General features: G+C 42.2%; 1 protein-coding gene across 1 annotated transcript in view; it reads right to left on the bottom strand.

The window, feature by feature from the left end:
• The window catches only part of st6gal2a (ST6 beta-galactosamide alpha-2,6-sialyltranferase 2a), an 83174-nt gene that overhangs the window by 53425 nt on the left and 12645 nt on the right, over window positions 1-17104 (bottom strand). Inside the window, exon 2 of the mRNA XM_008328058.3 lies at window positions 2985-3254. The gene's annotated coding sequence lies outside the window, so the exon portion shown is untranslated. The remainder of the gene's footprint in view (window positions 1-2984; window positions 3255-17104) is intronic.

Raw genomic sequence — 17104 nt, 5'->3', positions numbered from 1 at the left:
GGAAGCAGGACACTCAGCCATTCACTTGCTGGGACTGTTCTACACAGATATTCTCCTGCTCCATTTCTCCCCTGATTGGACACTGACTGGAGATCAGGGGCTGGCAGAAGAATCTCCACACTGACTTCTTTGAACATTTGCATTCCCGCACAAAGACCCACAGGACAAAGCAGCGAGACAGAGGCAGCCATTCATATTCAAATCTGCACCTATGGTCAATTGATCAAGTGTCTCTCATTAATCTCAGCCTCATTTGCATGTCTTTGGACTGTGGAAGGACACCAGGCTGGGGTACCTGGACAAACACTGCAGAGACCAAGGAACACACACTCTGGATAGACACCAACCCTGGTGAACGGCAGCTGCTTCAAACCAGTTTAACAAGATGTGAATGGAAAAACTGACATAAACAATGACGTATTTATGGTTCGTTCAAACACGCGCCTCCATCCCAACGACAGCGGGAGCAATACCGTGTAGGACTCTCCTTTCAGAATTCCTCACAACAACCTCAAAGAGCAGCCTTGGAAAGTTGCAGATACAGAAACACTAAGTGAGACTTTCCTGACGCAACGACACGTTAACCTGGAGAGAACCTCCCAGTGTGTCCTCCATGCAGCACAGGAGAGAGGACGAAAAAAGTGGAACCAGACCTGCCTTCAGACGAGCGCGGAGGCCTGAGTGTGTTGCTTTTTCAGACGCTAATGAGTTTCCATCTCCTCTCACCTCTGCCACTTTTTCTTTAGAGTGATGCAATCACGCCCTTCAGTGACACCGAGATAAAGCCCCGACAGCCCTGAGTGACAAACTTCCACTTTCTTTATGCTGATAGCAGACGTGTCTGAGAGACTTCAAAAGGACATCCCAATCTGAACCCCCTCCCTCAGTCACATACACACACTCGCATACAGGAAAAAAGACACCTTAATTACCCTTGACACGTGTGTGTTTTGCCTCCTTTTCACAGGCTGCGATCCTGAGGTGATTAAGAAACGTAGCACCTCTGCGCTTGCTGTAAAGCTGAGACGATATGTTGAGGTTACTAATTGTAATGCTGCAAGCTGTGACGAGGATGTGAAGGAAGCATTTGTTAAATAGTGCAAAACCCTCAGCACAGGGAGGGAAAACCACTCATCCCCTACACTACTCCAAGGAACCTATGCAGTATATTTTCAACAACAATGGGAAGCAAGGACGAGTGTTGAGCAAATCCTCAGGGGACGTTTGGATAAACACAACCAGCGACATTGACATTCACTCCAAAATGAATGTGACGGTAAACCAGAGACAAAAAGTGGAGAAAACCTACATACAATGCAAGAAGACAGAATCTTTACACAAGGCTGAAAGCAAGAGCAAATACAATGAACTGGCAGCTCTTTACGCTTCTTTGGGATTTTGCACCAATGACTTGACTTTTTAACTATACGTCGCAAATCAGTTAAAAATCGATCAAATGTATGCTGATTCACATCAGTTTAAATGAAAAATAATCACGCATCAAGGTGTTAGACCTATGCTGTGTTATCTCTAATAGCCTCAGCTCATACCGTCACACTACACACTAGTAATACTAGACTGAAAAGACTTCTGTTGATTCATGTGTATATTTTGTTCCCTACGAAGCCTGAGTGACATTCAGGTGTTCACACAGAACTTCTACCACAGACAGGAAACTCGTTACAGTTACGACTCTTTGGTTGTTTAATATATTGAGAGTTAAAAAGGATCATTGTGATTGGTCATGATTTCTCTGGAGCTCATTTGGTTAAAAAAAACCAAATCATATCATGTTGTGATTATGGGTGTTTTCACCCCAGCTGTTTACCCCTCTCCAATAAGCAGTAGTTAGAGAGCAGTGGGTGGAAACGTGCATGAATTAACCTTTGTTTTGCTAAACGTAACCTTTATAAATGACCGTAAACATTACTTCACATATCACTGGAAACCAGACCCATCACCAACCTAATGTAAAGGTAATGCAGTGCTGCCAACCCTTTTTTGGCTCGTGACCCCATGTGACATCACGTTTCTGGCGACCCCAGAGACTCAATCATGTTTGTTTTACAGTGTTGTTAATAAAGAGTTACCAGATGAAGTGTGTGTGGTGTTTTTAAAATTCCAGGTGACAACATATGGTGTTGAAAAACATTAAACCACATTTTTAACCCATCACCACAGTGAGCAGGGGGCAGCGTTAAGCACCCGGGGACGGTGCCATGCTCAGAGCACCTCAGTGGTAGCTGGGCAGCTGGTGGACTTGAACCAGAAACCTTGCAGACCCAAGCCTGCTTCCTTGAACACCAACACACCACTGCCCTTAAAACAAAACAAAAACAAAAACACTTCATAGCTTTCAGATCTTGACGGATGAGGAAATAAACAGTGTGAATTTCCTGTGTGAACGTTTTAATTACTCTAAATGAAAGCATTTTTATTATTTTATGCAGCTCTCTTTTTAAGAATAATTTGAGAATATTTTTCTAACTGTACCGGTTCAGTTATGAGATGAAGATGATGAACACAAAAGTCCTGCATCCTCTCCTCTTCCTCAAGTTGTGGAGCAGCTCTCAGGCCTGATCACTGCATGGACTCTCCACTGTCATCGAACCTGGTGCTGTGTACTGGTACCAACTGTAAAGTGTCCTCCTCCAGCAGAGAGTGAACTCTCTTCTGCTTCATGACTCTCCAAAGACGCTCCAAACTGCTTTGTTGAACCATTTTCTCCATTCGAACGGTAGCCGTTGTTTTCAACGTGCAGCCGCTCTCACACAGAACACCCGCTGCCGGTTCTCCTCCATCAGCAGATATGCTTTAATAATGAGGGGAAAAATTCCCGATTCTTGCTCGTTAAACCCGAACCGTCGCGCGGACGTCAACATCACCCCGTGCATGTGCGGCTTCAGTCAACGCGCTTTAGAAGCGGTGCGCAAGATCTGCGTGTAAAAAAAAAAACGCTGCGGGAAAAGCGAACAAAGCCTTACCTTAAAACGAGTGTCGGTCCTCGGTGCTGGATAGGGATGATGAGGATGGGGGTGCACGGAGGTCCATGTTGTTCCCGCTGGTGGTCGATGGCTGCACAGTGAGCAGGCGGCTGTGTGTGGATCCGCACGGCTTCCTCTCCGCTCTCACTGGGAATCAGAAGAATTCCAGACGGACGCGGATCAGGGCGATCAGAGGCGTTTGTGTTGTCTGTCACATTGTTGCTCGCCTTTTTCCTCACATCCACAGCTGAACACGAGGGGCGGAGCCAGCTAGAGAGAAGGGGGGGGGAGAGAGAGAGAGAGAGAGAGTGGGGGTGATTCTCTGAGTCCATGCGGCTGCTTATAGGAATCACCGGGAAAGGTGCAGGAATATTTGTCGTTCACTCTTCCCCACTTTTATCCATTTGTTGACACGCAGGCTAACCGGTAACACAGCTGTCAAAAGTGAAACACCTGGTACTAATCGGAGGTCACACCGCACACCTGGTGTTGAGGCTGTGATTTAACAAAAAAATTCACCTCCCTTTTCACAGTACTTCAGGAAATAAATAATATACAGGTTCATTTGTGGCTAGTTTGTAAAAATAGGTCAACATTCAAATCAAAAACAGCCAAAATGAGACAATTCTAGTTCAGTTTAAAAATTAACATAACACACCACAAACTGGTTCTGTCTGATGCAGGGGATCGCAAGCTATGGCTCCCGGGCCACCTGAGGCTCATTTGCCTCTGTACTATGGACCAGTGGACCGGTAATACCGCACCATCGTTGAAGGACCATTAAAGTTTCAAAATAAAACATCGTTTCATCTTTATTCAGTTAGTATCAGAGTCTGAATGACATTAACAGATTATGAATGAAAAAAGTGAAGGGATATGACTGGATTCTTTTGGAATGAAGTAAATGAGTACATTTTTTCGGCCCGGTACCTATTGACCTACGGACCAGCACCGGTCCCTAGACCGGGGCTTGGGGACCCTTGATATAAAGGCTCAAAAGGTTTTTGCTGCTCCTGGTCTAAAAAAAATCAGACAGAGTAACACGTCCCTGCGAGATCTATCCCGGTCTTACCGTGTCACGGTGCCTGATGACTGTGCTGTGATTGGCTGGGATCCTGAGGTCCAGCCCCAAGAAATTAATTAACAAATGAGTTTGAATTAAAATTGAGAGTGAAACCAGAGAACTGTTTTGTCAAAGTTGTTATGTCGATCAAAACTACCAACACCTGCAACAGCAGCAAATCTAATAATACTAGTGCTCATCAACCAACACCATAACTGTAGTATAATGGGGATGCTGAGGTACAGGTACCTGCAGTGTGATGACAGAAAGATTCCCACTAGGCCATAACCAGCTACGATAACATTTCTGCTCTGTTTACCACTGCGTGTCAGTTTGAGTTTTGTACCAACTGCTTCAAAAAAGTCCCAGTAAAGAACCAACCAAACTCCTGCCCAGAGAGGATTCATTACTGCAGTGGATTTCAATCAGAAAAGCTCTCGGGTCCCACGTCACAGCAGAATGTTAAATTACCTTCCAGAGAAGCCCGGGCAGATCATGTTCACACCAATGATGACAATGCATACAGATCTGTACAGACATAAACAGTCTGATCACATTTCTTTTTCGTCTTTGCCGACTCATGAGAATGTGCAGAATCTATCGAGTTACATTTGAATATTTGAAACAGCACCCCTGACAAATCTCTGACCAAGCCGTCACAGGAAAGAGTATCGTTAGGTAATCTTTGTTTTCACATCAGTTACAGGAAATGTGTGTGTGTGTGTGTGTGTGTGTGTTTTCATTATGAGGAAACCCATTAAATGCACACAGGTGAGAAGTAGGTCAAGGTTCGGAGGTGCTGCTCACAGATAATGATGATTGGGAGATTGAGACCATATTGGAACATGGGTTCATTTCTTTTTTTGATGCTAAATTGTGCCACAGACGTTTAACTGGCTAATTGGCTGCTTATTTTCCATTCAAGCTTTTAGATATAACATTAAACAAGAACATTTTATATTGGTGATATCATAAAACAATGACATGTCAGACAGATATACTTCAAATTTAGCTCAAACGTAGCCGTAGAATACATAAGCAGGAGATGCTAAAAGCTAACAAAAGGTTCATGGTCCAGACCAGAAGTAGTAACAATTTAGACAGAAGGTATAAAATCAATAAAAATTCAATACAAATTACACAGAACGGCCAAACGATATTTCAAAGGGGGAAGAAATATGTCAGAAATAATTCCTATCCTTCCTGGATTAACACAATTGTTTAATTTTAATAATCAATTCTTTGTTATTATTTTACTGTAATATTATCTGATATATTTGCAGCAATTTCTGCTAACAAAAAAACAAACAATAAAACACACTAAAAGAGAGGGAGCAGAACCAAAGCAGAACTCACACCGCGGAACTGAAAGCATCAACAACTGCAGTGAATCAAACCAAGTCTGGCTGATGAAAATCCTCTGACGTGATTGAAGTGGCAGCTGCATAATGAACCCTGACATGCAATCTTCTCATCATTGGCTGGAACTGAGGTCAGAACTGGTCTTTACCAGCTAATTGTGGTCTTTATCTACAATTATGCCTCACATCCATTGAAATGATTTTTTTCCCCTAGCAACAGGACGATATCATTTCTGTCTTTTGTCCGAACACGTGAAAAAACCACTGACATGATGTGATTTGACAGTAAAATGGATCCGATTTTCTTTAGGCTCAGTCACAAACACAAAGGTTGTCTTGGTTCCAATAATCCAAAATCCAAAATCTGTATTTTTATTATCAGTGACTCATCTCCCACTTCACAGAATCAACACGGAGATCATGCAACGTATGACGTCAACAGTCATTTCCTTCCTTCGTTTCCAGTGCAGTCCACCAAAATATTGGTGTCAAAGTCACTCATTTAATAAAACAACAGTGAGAAACAAAAACTAGTGAACAGAGAAAAGAAATGTAACAGTTCTATTAAAAAAGTAAAGGCTAGCTACGATGCTAGCTGCAATGTGGCGATATCCAATTGTTTTTTTGTCTTGTGGAACACCTTATAAACACAATTTAAAACATAGGATGTCTATTTTTTTTCAATTACTTGGTGTGTACAGAAGGGGGGCTGCATTATTGTTTGTACCCTAAGGCTTTACATTTGAAAAAGGAGGCTTTATGTTTGTAAACAGAGGGTGAGAATTGTTGCATACCTTGTTCTGTGTTAAAACCAAGAGGGCAGCCTGCTGTTACTGTTCCTGGATCAGCCACATGTAAAGGCGGCCGCGTGTTAGCACGTTGCTCTCTTAATTGCCTCATCAGTAAATGTCACCTGTTCAAATAGCTGAGCTACTGAGATTTATTCATTCATTTGTGCTGTCATCAGATGCAGGCGTTGCTGCGGCATGCTGCAATTACTGCTGCACCTCCGAATGTAGCAGTGAATAATAAATCATCACACAAAAGAGAGCTAACAAGTGACCTGTGAAGCATAGCGCCAACTGGAGACAGAAACACACAGCCTGGATTCGGAAAAACTTAAAAAGTCCTTTTTTTCCAAGACTGGAAATTGTAGGGATGCTCAAAAGCACGGCCTGAAAATGATGCAAGCAGAGAGGCTGACTCCATCACACTCACTCACGCTGTTTCCTTCAAAGCGATGCTAAATAGCAGGGCATTTGGAGGCAGATGACTCATAGAAAAGTCATTGGCATGCTCAGAGGACTGTGACTGAAAAATGGAGAGAGTGACTTGGCCGTGGGAAGTCGGTTTGTGGCCCAGGGCAACATGTTAGGACCTGTGCTCTGATAGGTCTCCACATCCATCCTGACAGCAGCTCAGCGGCTCAGCAGCTCTTTCAACAGTGACTCCGGTGCTTATCATCCATGTCCAGGTGTGAGTCAACAGCATTTCATCAGCTTTGGCAATGAAAGTCCAAAATAGGAATTTCACTCTGAGAGGAAAAAAAAGAAGAAGCAACCAGGCAGGAGAAACTTGGCTCATGTGGATGGAGATAGATTTTTTTTCTTTTTTTTTTTAGCATAGTTTCTTGGCACCAAATAGCGAAAACTTTCTTCCTCACAAACATTTGAGTTTTTAGGTAGAAGCAAACCCTTCCAGCAAAGTGATATCGATACAGTGGGATAAAAATGAAAAATATGATAGAATTGATTTGTTTCTATATGAGAGAGCAGGACACAAACAATAGTTTCACCATCACACAGCCAGTGTTCTTGCTTAACATCAAAGAGAGGTATATTTTAGTTGAAGTCGGATTAAACCCTTAGAAGAAATGTGTCAGGTGTTTCTTTTGTTTGTTTGTTTGTCTGGGAAAGGGAAAAAGGCAAGGACAAACAAATGTTTGTTATAGAAGTCACCCTGGAGTCAAATTTAAATTTAGTAATGTGTAAAAACTTCTGTTTCTAGATCAAAGGTGCAAAGATCCAAGGATTCAGTACTAACTAAGCTTCTAAAATATCGTTAGCATCATTGTGTTAAGACATTCGTACTAAAAAAAAACAACAACAAAAAAACTAAATTTCCCCAAGGGAACGCCTGAGGGATTAATAATCGCTATCTATCCATCATCCATCCATCATCCATCCATCCATCCATCTTTCTACTATAGCAACACTTGCAAAGTTTACCCCTCAGTCATGTCCTTTTCCTGTTCCTTTCCATATTCTATCAGTAATGACTTCTCACTTTCTACATCTTTTAACATCTTTTATCAATAACACACACACACACACACACACACACACACACACACACACACACACACACTGCAGACCTACAGTAAATACTGTCTTGTGCAAAACAAATATAATATTACAACTACTGGCAAAGTTCAGCTCAGCTACAACGATGAACTCCAGCCTAACTAGGTTAGCTGATGCTCCGTAAACAGAACAAACCTGTTTACAGGATATGTAAATTAGAAAAACAAAGCATATTTGTGTTGTCATTTTCACTGCTTTTTTAACTACATATATGACCAAAACTATTCTCTGTGTGTCCTCTTGAACACCTGAACACTGGCACCTGCAGGTCCCTCATCACGCCTGCATCATCATCATCATCACTGAAAGTCATAACTGAGATGGCTATCACTCAGGGAGCAGTCAAACTCTTTTCCTCCCCGTCTAAATCCCTCGCCTGAACATCTGGTCGTTCCCCCGGATCTGTGCGCTTTTTGTCGTCTACCTTAACTAACTGTGTCCATTAGAAAGTTGGGAGAGTGTGGCGGTTTCCACGGTTACGCGCCGATGTGCCGGGCTCTTAGAGAGGGTCCAGCATGCTGGTCGTTCTGTACCATCTGCTTCCTCTGATCACAGCATCTCTGCTGATTTAGGAATAATGAGAGTCAACGTATCGCAGGAGCCTAATAGGCCCATTCACATCTGCACGGTGCTGCAGCAGCCTGTCTGATGAAGCGTTGTTGACAGACTGAGGGATGAGGGTCCTGAGGGTGTTTCATTAGGTTCATATTCAAACCTCACACGCAGCGGATTAACAAGGAAACAACAATGAAGGGGTGAAACGCAGGCACGGGGCGACTTTGCCAAGAGCAGATGCTGAAGACGGACAATTAAATGTGCTGACAACAGGATTGATAGGACGTAAGTGCTTTTACTGCTGCGTAATTGTTGGGTGCACTTTATCTGTCACAAACTCAGCCAATGAGACGGTGCATCAGCCTCGTTTGAAAATGCTTTGTTTAAAATTAGACCAATTGAGTCATAAGCAGACCGCGGTTCACTGTAAGTGAAGTAGAAAAGTTTGAAATGTGACCATGTTTTCTTTAATCACAAATCTAATTTTGTCAAGTGTTTGATTAACCCTGGCCCACAGAGGCTAACTCAGACACACTGTCCCATTATTTACACATTTTGCATCATGTTCAACTAATGACATGTTAAGCCATTAACTACCATTATGTGCCCCCTGGTGGTCAACTGGGTTTCACTTTTAGAACCAGAAAGTTGCGACTACTGGTCGGTTTGGCCGGGCTTGCTGCTGGTAACTGCACTGCTTACAAATAGAAATCCAAAATACATTTTAACAACCTGAGAGGAGTCATATTAGGATTCTAAATTCTTCGTAAAGACATGAAGAATATTAAGGTCTTGTCAGCATCAGCGGTTGCATCTCGTGATGTTCAAGGTCTGCAGGCGGACTAACATCTGGACACAGGAAGGTGGAGGGCCAGTCAGTTATTTGCTGTTCTACTACTGCTGTGTTCTGGTCAATTCTGACTAACAAACAGACCTATGTCCTGATTCTCATGCCTTATTGACTCAGGGCTCACTGCCACTACATTACAAGAGAAAATAAGCCAATTTGAATACGCTCTTGAAAAGCCAGGAGTGTTGACAATGTGGGTAGTGAATTATAGATTATGCAACACGGAGGGAGAACAGTCAAGTGTGTCTACAGGAGCCACTTCAACTCATTCAAACTCTGCTAAAACATCAGGAAACATATAAGTTATTGAAAGCGAAGCCCTGGGCTGCAGGTTCACACAGGCACAGGATGAGAGACTCCAGAACTGGTGATTCTGAGCAGGCTATCATTAAAGTTTCACTGTGAACAAATGAACTTCAAACTGCTTAGTCTGACAGGTTTTACTTAAATCCAATTCAACCCTCATTGGAGGTGTCTTATTTTAACAGTATGCATGTGCCACACATATACATTGTATTAGGTGCGGCTCAGTGATATTCCACAATCGAATAATCTAATTGGCTCACTTGCATTAATGACTTACAAGCTGCGGTGTGCAGTTGGTCTTCATTGGAAGAAAAAGCACTCCCGCAGATCTCGTACTTAATCAGAGACCTCTTGTACGTCACAATGTAGAGAGGACACATGATAAGGGGTCAACGGTTCTGAGCAGTCGCTAGTGGCAGAAAAGTACATGAGGCCGGTGCAGAAAATTAATTAGTGTAGTAGTAGTGTGCGGTCACTGGTTGTTGTTTTTTTTTTGTTACAAAACAATACAAATATGACCAAATATTGTCATTTCTGTACTCACTAATGCCAAGTACAAATACTGATACTTGGGTTTTAATAAGTGTGAATGACATCAATGTCACATTTCAATTGTAAGCATTTCCATCCAAACACTTCCTCCTGCATTGAGGGTTATTTGACAATGTTGTCAAATAACCCTCAACAGAAAGGTGAGCTGGTAAAGTTTCAAGTTCGTAGTATGACTGTAGGACTTTAGTAGTCAGTGAGACAAATGGATTCAGGGGTTGAAGGTTGAAGTCACAGCCGGCATCGGCTCGGGTTTGTTAACAGTATCTACTTTTCTGTACCTGTTCAGAGAACGCCACAACCACAAGGCTCACCGCGGTGCGATAATAAATAATAAGTACTCAACCTAAAATGCCACCAGTAGAACACATTACTGAGGTAATGCCCTTGCATCTCATCAATTATGCAGGATTGGACAGAGAGGAGATATTAATTTAGTCTAAAGGTAAGGTACAGCGTCTGGTGCCTGTGTGCTGCTCTCTTCTGCTTCTCGCTCGTTCCTCCCTCCATCTACTTTGTTCCACCTTAATATTGCATGTGCATTAAGACCAGTGGATGATGGATTTGTTGTGGTCGTGCCGAGACTTTTTTTTTTCCCCTCTGCACAATTCTTCCAGCTGCTCGGCAAACATCACATTAACTCAATGACCCGAGGGAGGAAAAAATAAAGGGGGGGGGGGGAGATTGCCGTTACATGAGGAGACTGTTGACACTTCCATATGACCTTTACATGCAACAGGGACCATGACTCAGTAAAGAGCCTTTAGTATACCCATCCAGTTCCTTTTACAGCGCGTGCGACCGCATCACAACAACATCTGAAACAGATCAAACAGGTCAGATTGAATTTATTACTCTTTTTAGAACACCGATTATTGAATGAAACAGTCCACATGGATGTGACGCACTTCGGAGCTCATGAGTGATGGATGAATGGTAATGATATGGATACAGATGTAAATTCACCCTGTTTTTACCACACAAAAAAAACAACCTTAGAACAGCTTGTACCTTTCTTCTAATAAGATATCCTTAGGCAAGCTCAGAAACATGGTTAAGTTTAGTGGGTTAAACATGAAGTCGTACAACCTTCACATCGTTTTCTCAGTGTGAGTAATGGTGTGTGACCATAATTTGAAAACTGTTAGCTATTAAACTGCAAAGTCTGGCTGTAAAGAATTGTTAAAAATGATCCATAAAATAGGTTGGAAAGACTTCAATGAATGGAAGTTGAGGGAGAATTCCTGTTGACACCTCCGGCTCATTACTAGATAGTACGACTGGGGAAGTTCTAATTAAATTGAACAAAATTTGCTGCTGTAACTGGAGTGCTGCAACACTGCTGTTGTCCAGTAGGGGGTTGACTAGGAAACACGACAACCATTGTCATCTAGTCAAAAACTGTCAACTCTTAGAATAAAGTTCACATTCTGGTCATCCATCTAAATAACAGTCATTAAATATGCAGTCTGCTGAGACCTAACGTTTATATACTCAGAAATAATCTCCACGGACCAAACTGTGGGTCACAGCCCAGCCTGATTGCTGCGTTATGTGAGTTTTGAGATTGTACAAACTCAAACATTTACCTCATGCTCTTTTACAATGTCACCAAATTCAACCTTTCCATCTTTCATCTACAGAGTTATCACACAGCCAGAGATGGGCACTGGGGATGAGACAGGATAATCAAACATCCCTGCATGTAAATCCTAACATGGACACTCAGGTATATTTCTATTCTCGTAGATCCACAGAGAATTCAAACCCTGTCAGTTTCTGTCACTTCTGCAATTGTATTAATTTGTGCCTTTGCTTTTACAGGCGGTGTTGGACCCCAGGAGGTTTTCCCGGAGATTTCTTCCCACTGTACCTGTCACCTGGTGAGAGCTGGCAGCTCCACTCCTGTTCAACAACAGCAGCATTCTGCAGCGGCAGACGCCGTCATCTTACCTCTTGTCACTTTTGGAGCTCACTCGCCGTGTGACTCTAGAGTTATTCAGACTGGCTTGGCTCTTTTTTATTTTCGCCGCTCACAACTTCCTCTGCACAGGCTTCACACTGTCGGAAACAACAATTAGCCTCTTTCTTTCTGTTGTCTGTTGAGGGGGGGGGGGATATTTGGAAGTTGAAATAACGCCAGTGTTATTGAAGCATTCAGTTTGGAGGAGAATTGTTTTGTTAAAGGAAACTCACATGTTTAACAACAGATTATTGATTACAATCACAATGTGAATGTGTGTCAAACCTCAGGTATAATGTTAGACTGAGCCGGTGCTTTCAGATTTTTTTGTTTTTGGACAGTAAATCTAAAGATCTCAGTGTTCAGAACAAAAGCTCATTCCTCTCTAACACCAGTGTACTGCATTGTCTCTTCTATTTTGTTATTTCTCTTTCTATCGACACGTTCACCACACCGGCCTCATATTCTGTCGATGAAGACCAGAAACTTGTGATCGAGACAAGATGTGATCATGGCTAAAACTGATGGTATGAATCCAGGTGGGGTTTTTATATACCTCTACACTGTGTAGTTATACTACACTTTGACATCCTCACAAAGAGCTCGGATACAAAACAGTGTGTAAACTCTGCTCCACTCCATTTTCATAACGTTTGTTACCTCACTGAATCAGTCACATTTGAATAAAGGCATTCTCAAGGCTGACCTGAAAATATTCTGCCGACTTACTTTAATGAACCCTTTCTTTTTAACACATGTTCTGAACTGCACAAACTCAAGGCCCGGGGGCCAACTGTGGCTCACCAAATCATTCTGTATGGCCCATAGGAGTTCCGTTGACTTACAAAAACACTATTTTTTTGTAATGTTGGCCAAAAACAATTTACATGTCACCCGTGTAACAAATTGGATGATGAGATTTTTCCGACACTGATTGGTGTTGTTTGATATCATCTGTCAATCTCTTTTCTGTTGTTTTCAGTGTTTTTCTTTTGCAGGGACTTGCTGTCTCTGCTCATAATAGGCCTGTTATCAGCCAGATGTAAGCTGCATGTAAAACTTTTAATGATTCCATGTTACTGATAAGACAAATCTTCTCAACGCTCTTTGAAAACCATGTCTAAACCTCTCTCAGCTCTATTGGTTCCAGAGCGGTAGAAGAAGCATTTGGCTGAGACATCAGAATTACTGTAAAGAACAGAAAACCACCAGCACAGATAAGTGCCTTGTGAAGCACTGGAGTGTATGTACTGTACAGTCACTGCCATACAGTCACTGTATGGATTCTTGCAGCTGTGAAGACAAAGGATGCGAGTGAGGAACTCTCAGGCAGCCATGGCTATCTGTGCTTCTCCGTTATCCCGCTGCACAGAGCCTTGCGCTACATTGGAACTAGGTTGTTTCCATGGCAACCCAGTATTTGACAGACAGGTCTGTGTATGACGGCTGGTGCGCTCGCTGAGAAACCACCGTCTGTCGTCTCCCAACTGGGATGCCATGGGCGTAACGTGTCTGCATGTAATGCAATGCAGTAATGACATGTATTTACATACACTACATACATCCAGCACTGGTAGTTCAACGCTCAGTCTGCTGGAACAATTATACATTTACATCTATGAGGCTGCACACAGCAGGTCTGCTCTCTGAGGTAGTTTAGGGAAGCAAATTCCACAGAGCAAGTAATGAAAATAATACACGACTTCTGACTGTGATGTGTGAAATTAGACTAAAAAAAACTGATACAAAGACAAACAAATGAAGCCTGTAGAGTGGAGGAAAGGAGGCTGTTTTTATTCTGAGCGAGCTGTTGAAGTGTATCTTTTATTCATTCATCTTCATTCGTTTTATCCTGTTAAGGGTCACGGGGGGGGGCAATCCCGGTTTCAGGCAGAAGACACAGCATGGACACGTCGCCGAAGCCATCAGAATGCCACAAAGAGAGATGAGCAACAATTCACACTCCCAGCTGGAGGAATCTAACATAATGGTTCCATGTGGCTGTTTATCTGCTGTAACGTTATAGGAGTAATATACTCTCTGCATCTACACCACACACTACACCACCACGCCACACCACACTACATCTGCCTGAAGGGCAAACAGCATCTTACTGAAGTTGACTGAAACTGACCCACAGGGGGCAGAGCAAAGACAGTGGTGCCTTCACTGTCCTAGGTTGGATAAGAAAAGCATTAGGCAAGACCAAACCGCAGTCTCTATTCCAGTTAAATCTGCCTTCACAGAATTTAAGTCTCTTCACCTCATACCTAGATTTTTGAAACTGGTATTCCTGCCCTCCTGGGTCTACTGCACCTACAATAAGAACATGCACACTGTTCAGTGGACCGCCGCTGATAGATACTGCCCCCTGCAGACCAGGAACACAGCAACAAGCGCTGCAGCTTTGGAGATGCCATGTCAAACCATTTTTTTTACTGTTCAAAAATCATCAACTTTAATGACGAAATGTTGACTAGCTGCTGTATATGTTTTCACGTCACCTGTCAGTGACCATAACATGACCACTCCCAAGACCCCACATTGTTGGAATAAGGAACTTGACCTTCACCCGCCACTTCACCACACTGAGGCCACTTTCTCTTTCTCAAACTGATATATGAAAAAACATGTATTTGGTAAGTTGATATTTCCTCAAACATCAAGGGTCCGTTACTTGAAGCGGACTCACAAAACTCCGAGTTAAAGTCACAGCTCTGGCTTCCAGAAGCCGGAGAGGTCCAACTCTGACTTTCCGTTTTCACAAAAGCGAATTACAATTAGCTCTCGGAAGCCTGAGTCGAGTCTGAGTGGCGCTCGTGCCTGACTATATACGAAGGGTCCTTCAATCGAGCGCACGATAACACGAACCATGCCATGTCCCGCACCTTCTGCTTCACTCCGGTGGAGCAAGAAATACAGTTGCATGCCTCTAACGATATAAAACCACAGCGTCACAGCTGCAAAATACAGGGTTCCGGATTATTACTCACATAAAACGAAGTCAATTTATCACGAGTCACGAGTTAGGGCTTAAGACGACTACTTTTGCCAAATTTTCACTGCAGGAGGTTTTGTCCTTAAAAAAAGACTTGACTTCAGGTGCAGAACTGCACTGTGCCGACCTTTTAATATCCGTCTTGTGGGCAACTCAGTTGGCAGCGCTGACAGAAATGACACAATCACAAACTACAGAAACAACACCACACTGTTCCGTTAAATGTCACAAAAGAATCCATTCAATTTCGTTCAGGCGTTTTAAACCTTTTGGAAGGGAACCAATAAACTGCTGCTAACAGTGTGACTGAAGCACATTTACTGCACTCGGCACAAAGGAAACTGAGAGTGTGCTGCTAACCCTGGGATATCTTTATCTCCATCCAGGGGGAAGAAGAAGAAGAAGGAAAAAAAAACATCCTCCACCAGTAGGAGGTGGTTCTTATGGGTTTATGGAGCGATGTCTGCTGTCAGCTCATGAGCACAGGTGATCGTTGCACTTTTAAACGATGACACATCATACAGAGGAAGAGTTCAAAGGTTTCCCCTTGGTTGATGCTGTGAGCAATTTTACACTCCGTTACTCTGAAACCAGGTAATTTTGTCTTGGTTTTTTTTTCATCTCATACAAATGTGAAATAATTGCAAATGTGCCCATAAAAACATCCTGTTCCAAGGCTTTTGTACGTACTTTCAAAGAGGATCTATCAAGGCTCTGTCGAAAGGATGTCAGTGTGAGGACAATGGCTCTTTTTTTTTCTCACTTTTTTTCCCCACCACTCAGTCACTGACTGAACAAAGCACGAAACCAATCTCTGAACAGACTATAATTATCCAGTCCTGCAGCTAATGTTTGTCTGACACCGTGACTCAACTCCAGTTGGACTCACAGTGCACCTGCACTCTCAACACCTGCAGGTCACACACGCCATATGCCTGGTTTCAGGCAGAGCAGGACCTCCGTGTCTACACTCCAGAGAAGAAGCAGACCAGGGTTTGGAGACACTGCTGCAGTAAGATACTGTTTTCACTGTTTGAAATGTAGACTTCAGATGATGGAGATCAAACGTGATTACTCACAATATGGCAACCGTTGCAATTTACTCATTTCACATCATGGCCCAAATGTAGCCGTAAAATAAAATAAAACGGCATCTTCAAATCTACAGTGATTTTACATACAACTGGAGGACTCTATTAGCAGAAAAAATATTCAAGTATACACAAAATTCAATACTACCAAAAGTGCTGTGTTTTCAACTACATAACATGTATTGACACAACTATGTATTGATATAGTAGATACACAGGAAAATATATTTTTCAATGCTTCCCTGTCCAAGATACATAGTGCATATTCATACATATATACATATATATATATACACACATATATATAAACATATATCTATACACAAATATACATACACATATATACAAATATATATATTCATATATATATATTCATATATATATATACAGTATGTGTTTTAGTTTAGACAAATTATGAAACTCGTCTCTGATAAGTTAAATGTGATCAATGCCAGTTGAATGCACTTCCAGTTGAGTTTTGTTCTGTTTCAGTTGGATGAATCTTGAATTTGTTTCCGTTCAAATCAATAGTGCACCTGTTTTTGAAGTATTCTCTACAAGACGCCATTACAACACAAGAACCGAATTACAGAAAAAGTAAATCTACAAGACGCCATTACAGAAAAACAGTTCCCCTAAAGCACTTTTCTAAAAAGTTACATAATTAAATACTGTATTGATCGCATAGATAGATTCTGAGAATCCTGGAGGCAATAGAAATGTTTTCCAATTTATTCTACACTTCACTTTTACTGCACGCAGCAAATAACCTTCAAAAGGCAACAAGAGGCAACTCGAAGAATCCACTGATGAATTGTATGTCAATTTCTCTACCACACATTTCTCTCTCCTGAGGTTTGGGCGTGTTTCTATTCTAATTCTGAAGGTAAAATACGTTTTCTCTCTCTCTCTCTCTCCAGACAGCAAACAGCCTCCCAGGATCCTATGGATTCCACACAGAATAATGTGACAGCATCTGCATGAAAAACTGTCCAATCCATTGGAAAGTTTCCAGTTAATG

This window comes from Cynoglossus semilaevis, chromosome 16, assembly GCF_000523025.1.
Source record: "Cynoglossus semilaevis isolate Cse_v1.0 chromosome 16, Cse_v1.0, whole genome shotgun sequence".
Classification (NCBI taxonomy): Eukaryota; Metazoa; Chordata; class Actinopteri; order Pleuronectiformes; family Cynoglossidae; genus Cynoglossus; species Cynoglossus semilaevis.
Note: the sequence above shows the minus strand (reverse complement) of the source record. Positions and strands in the feature narration are given on the sequence as shown.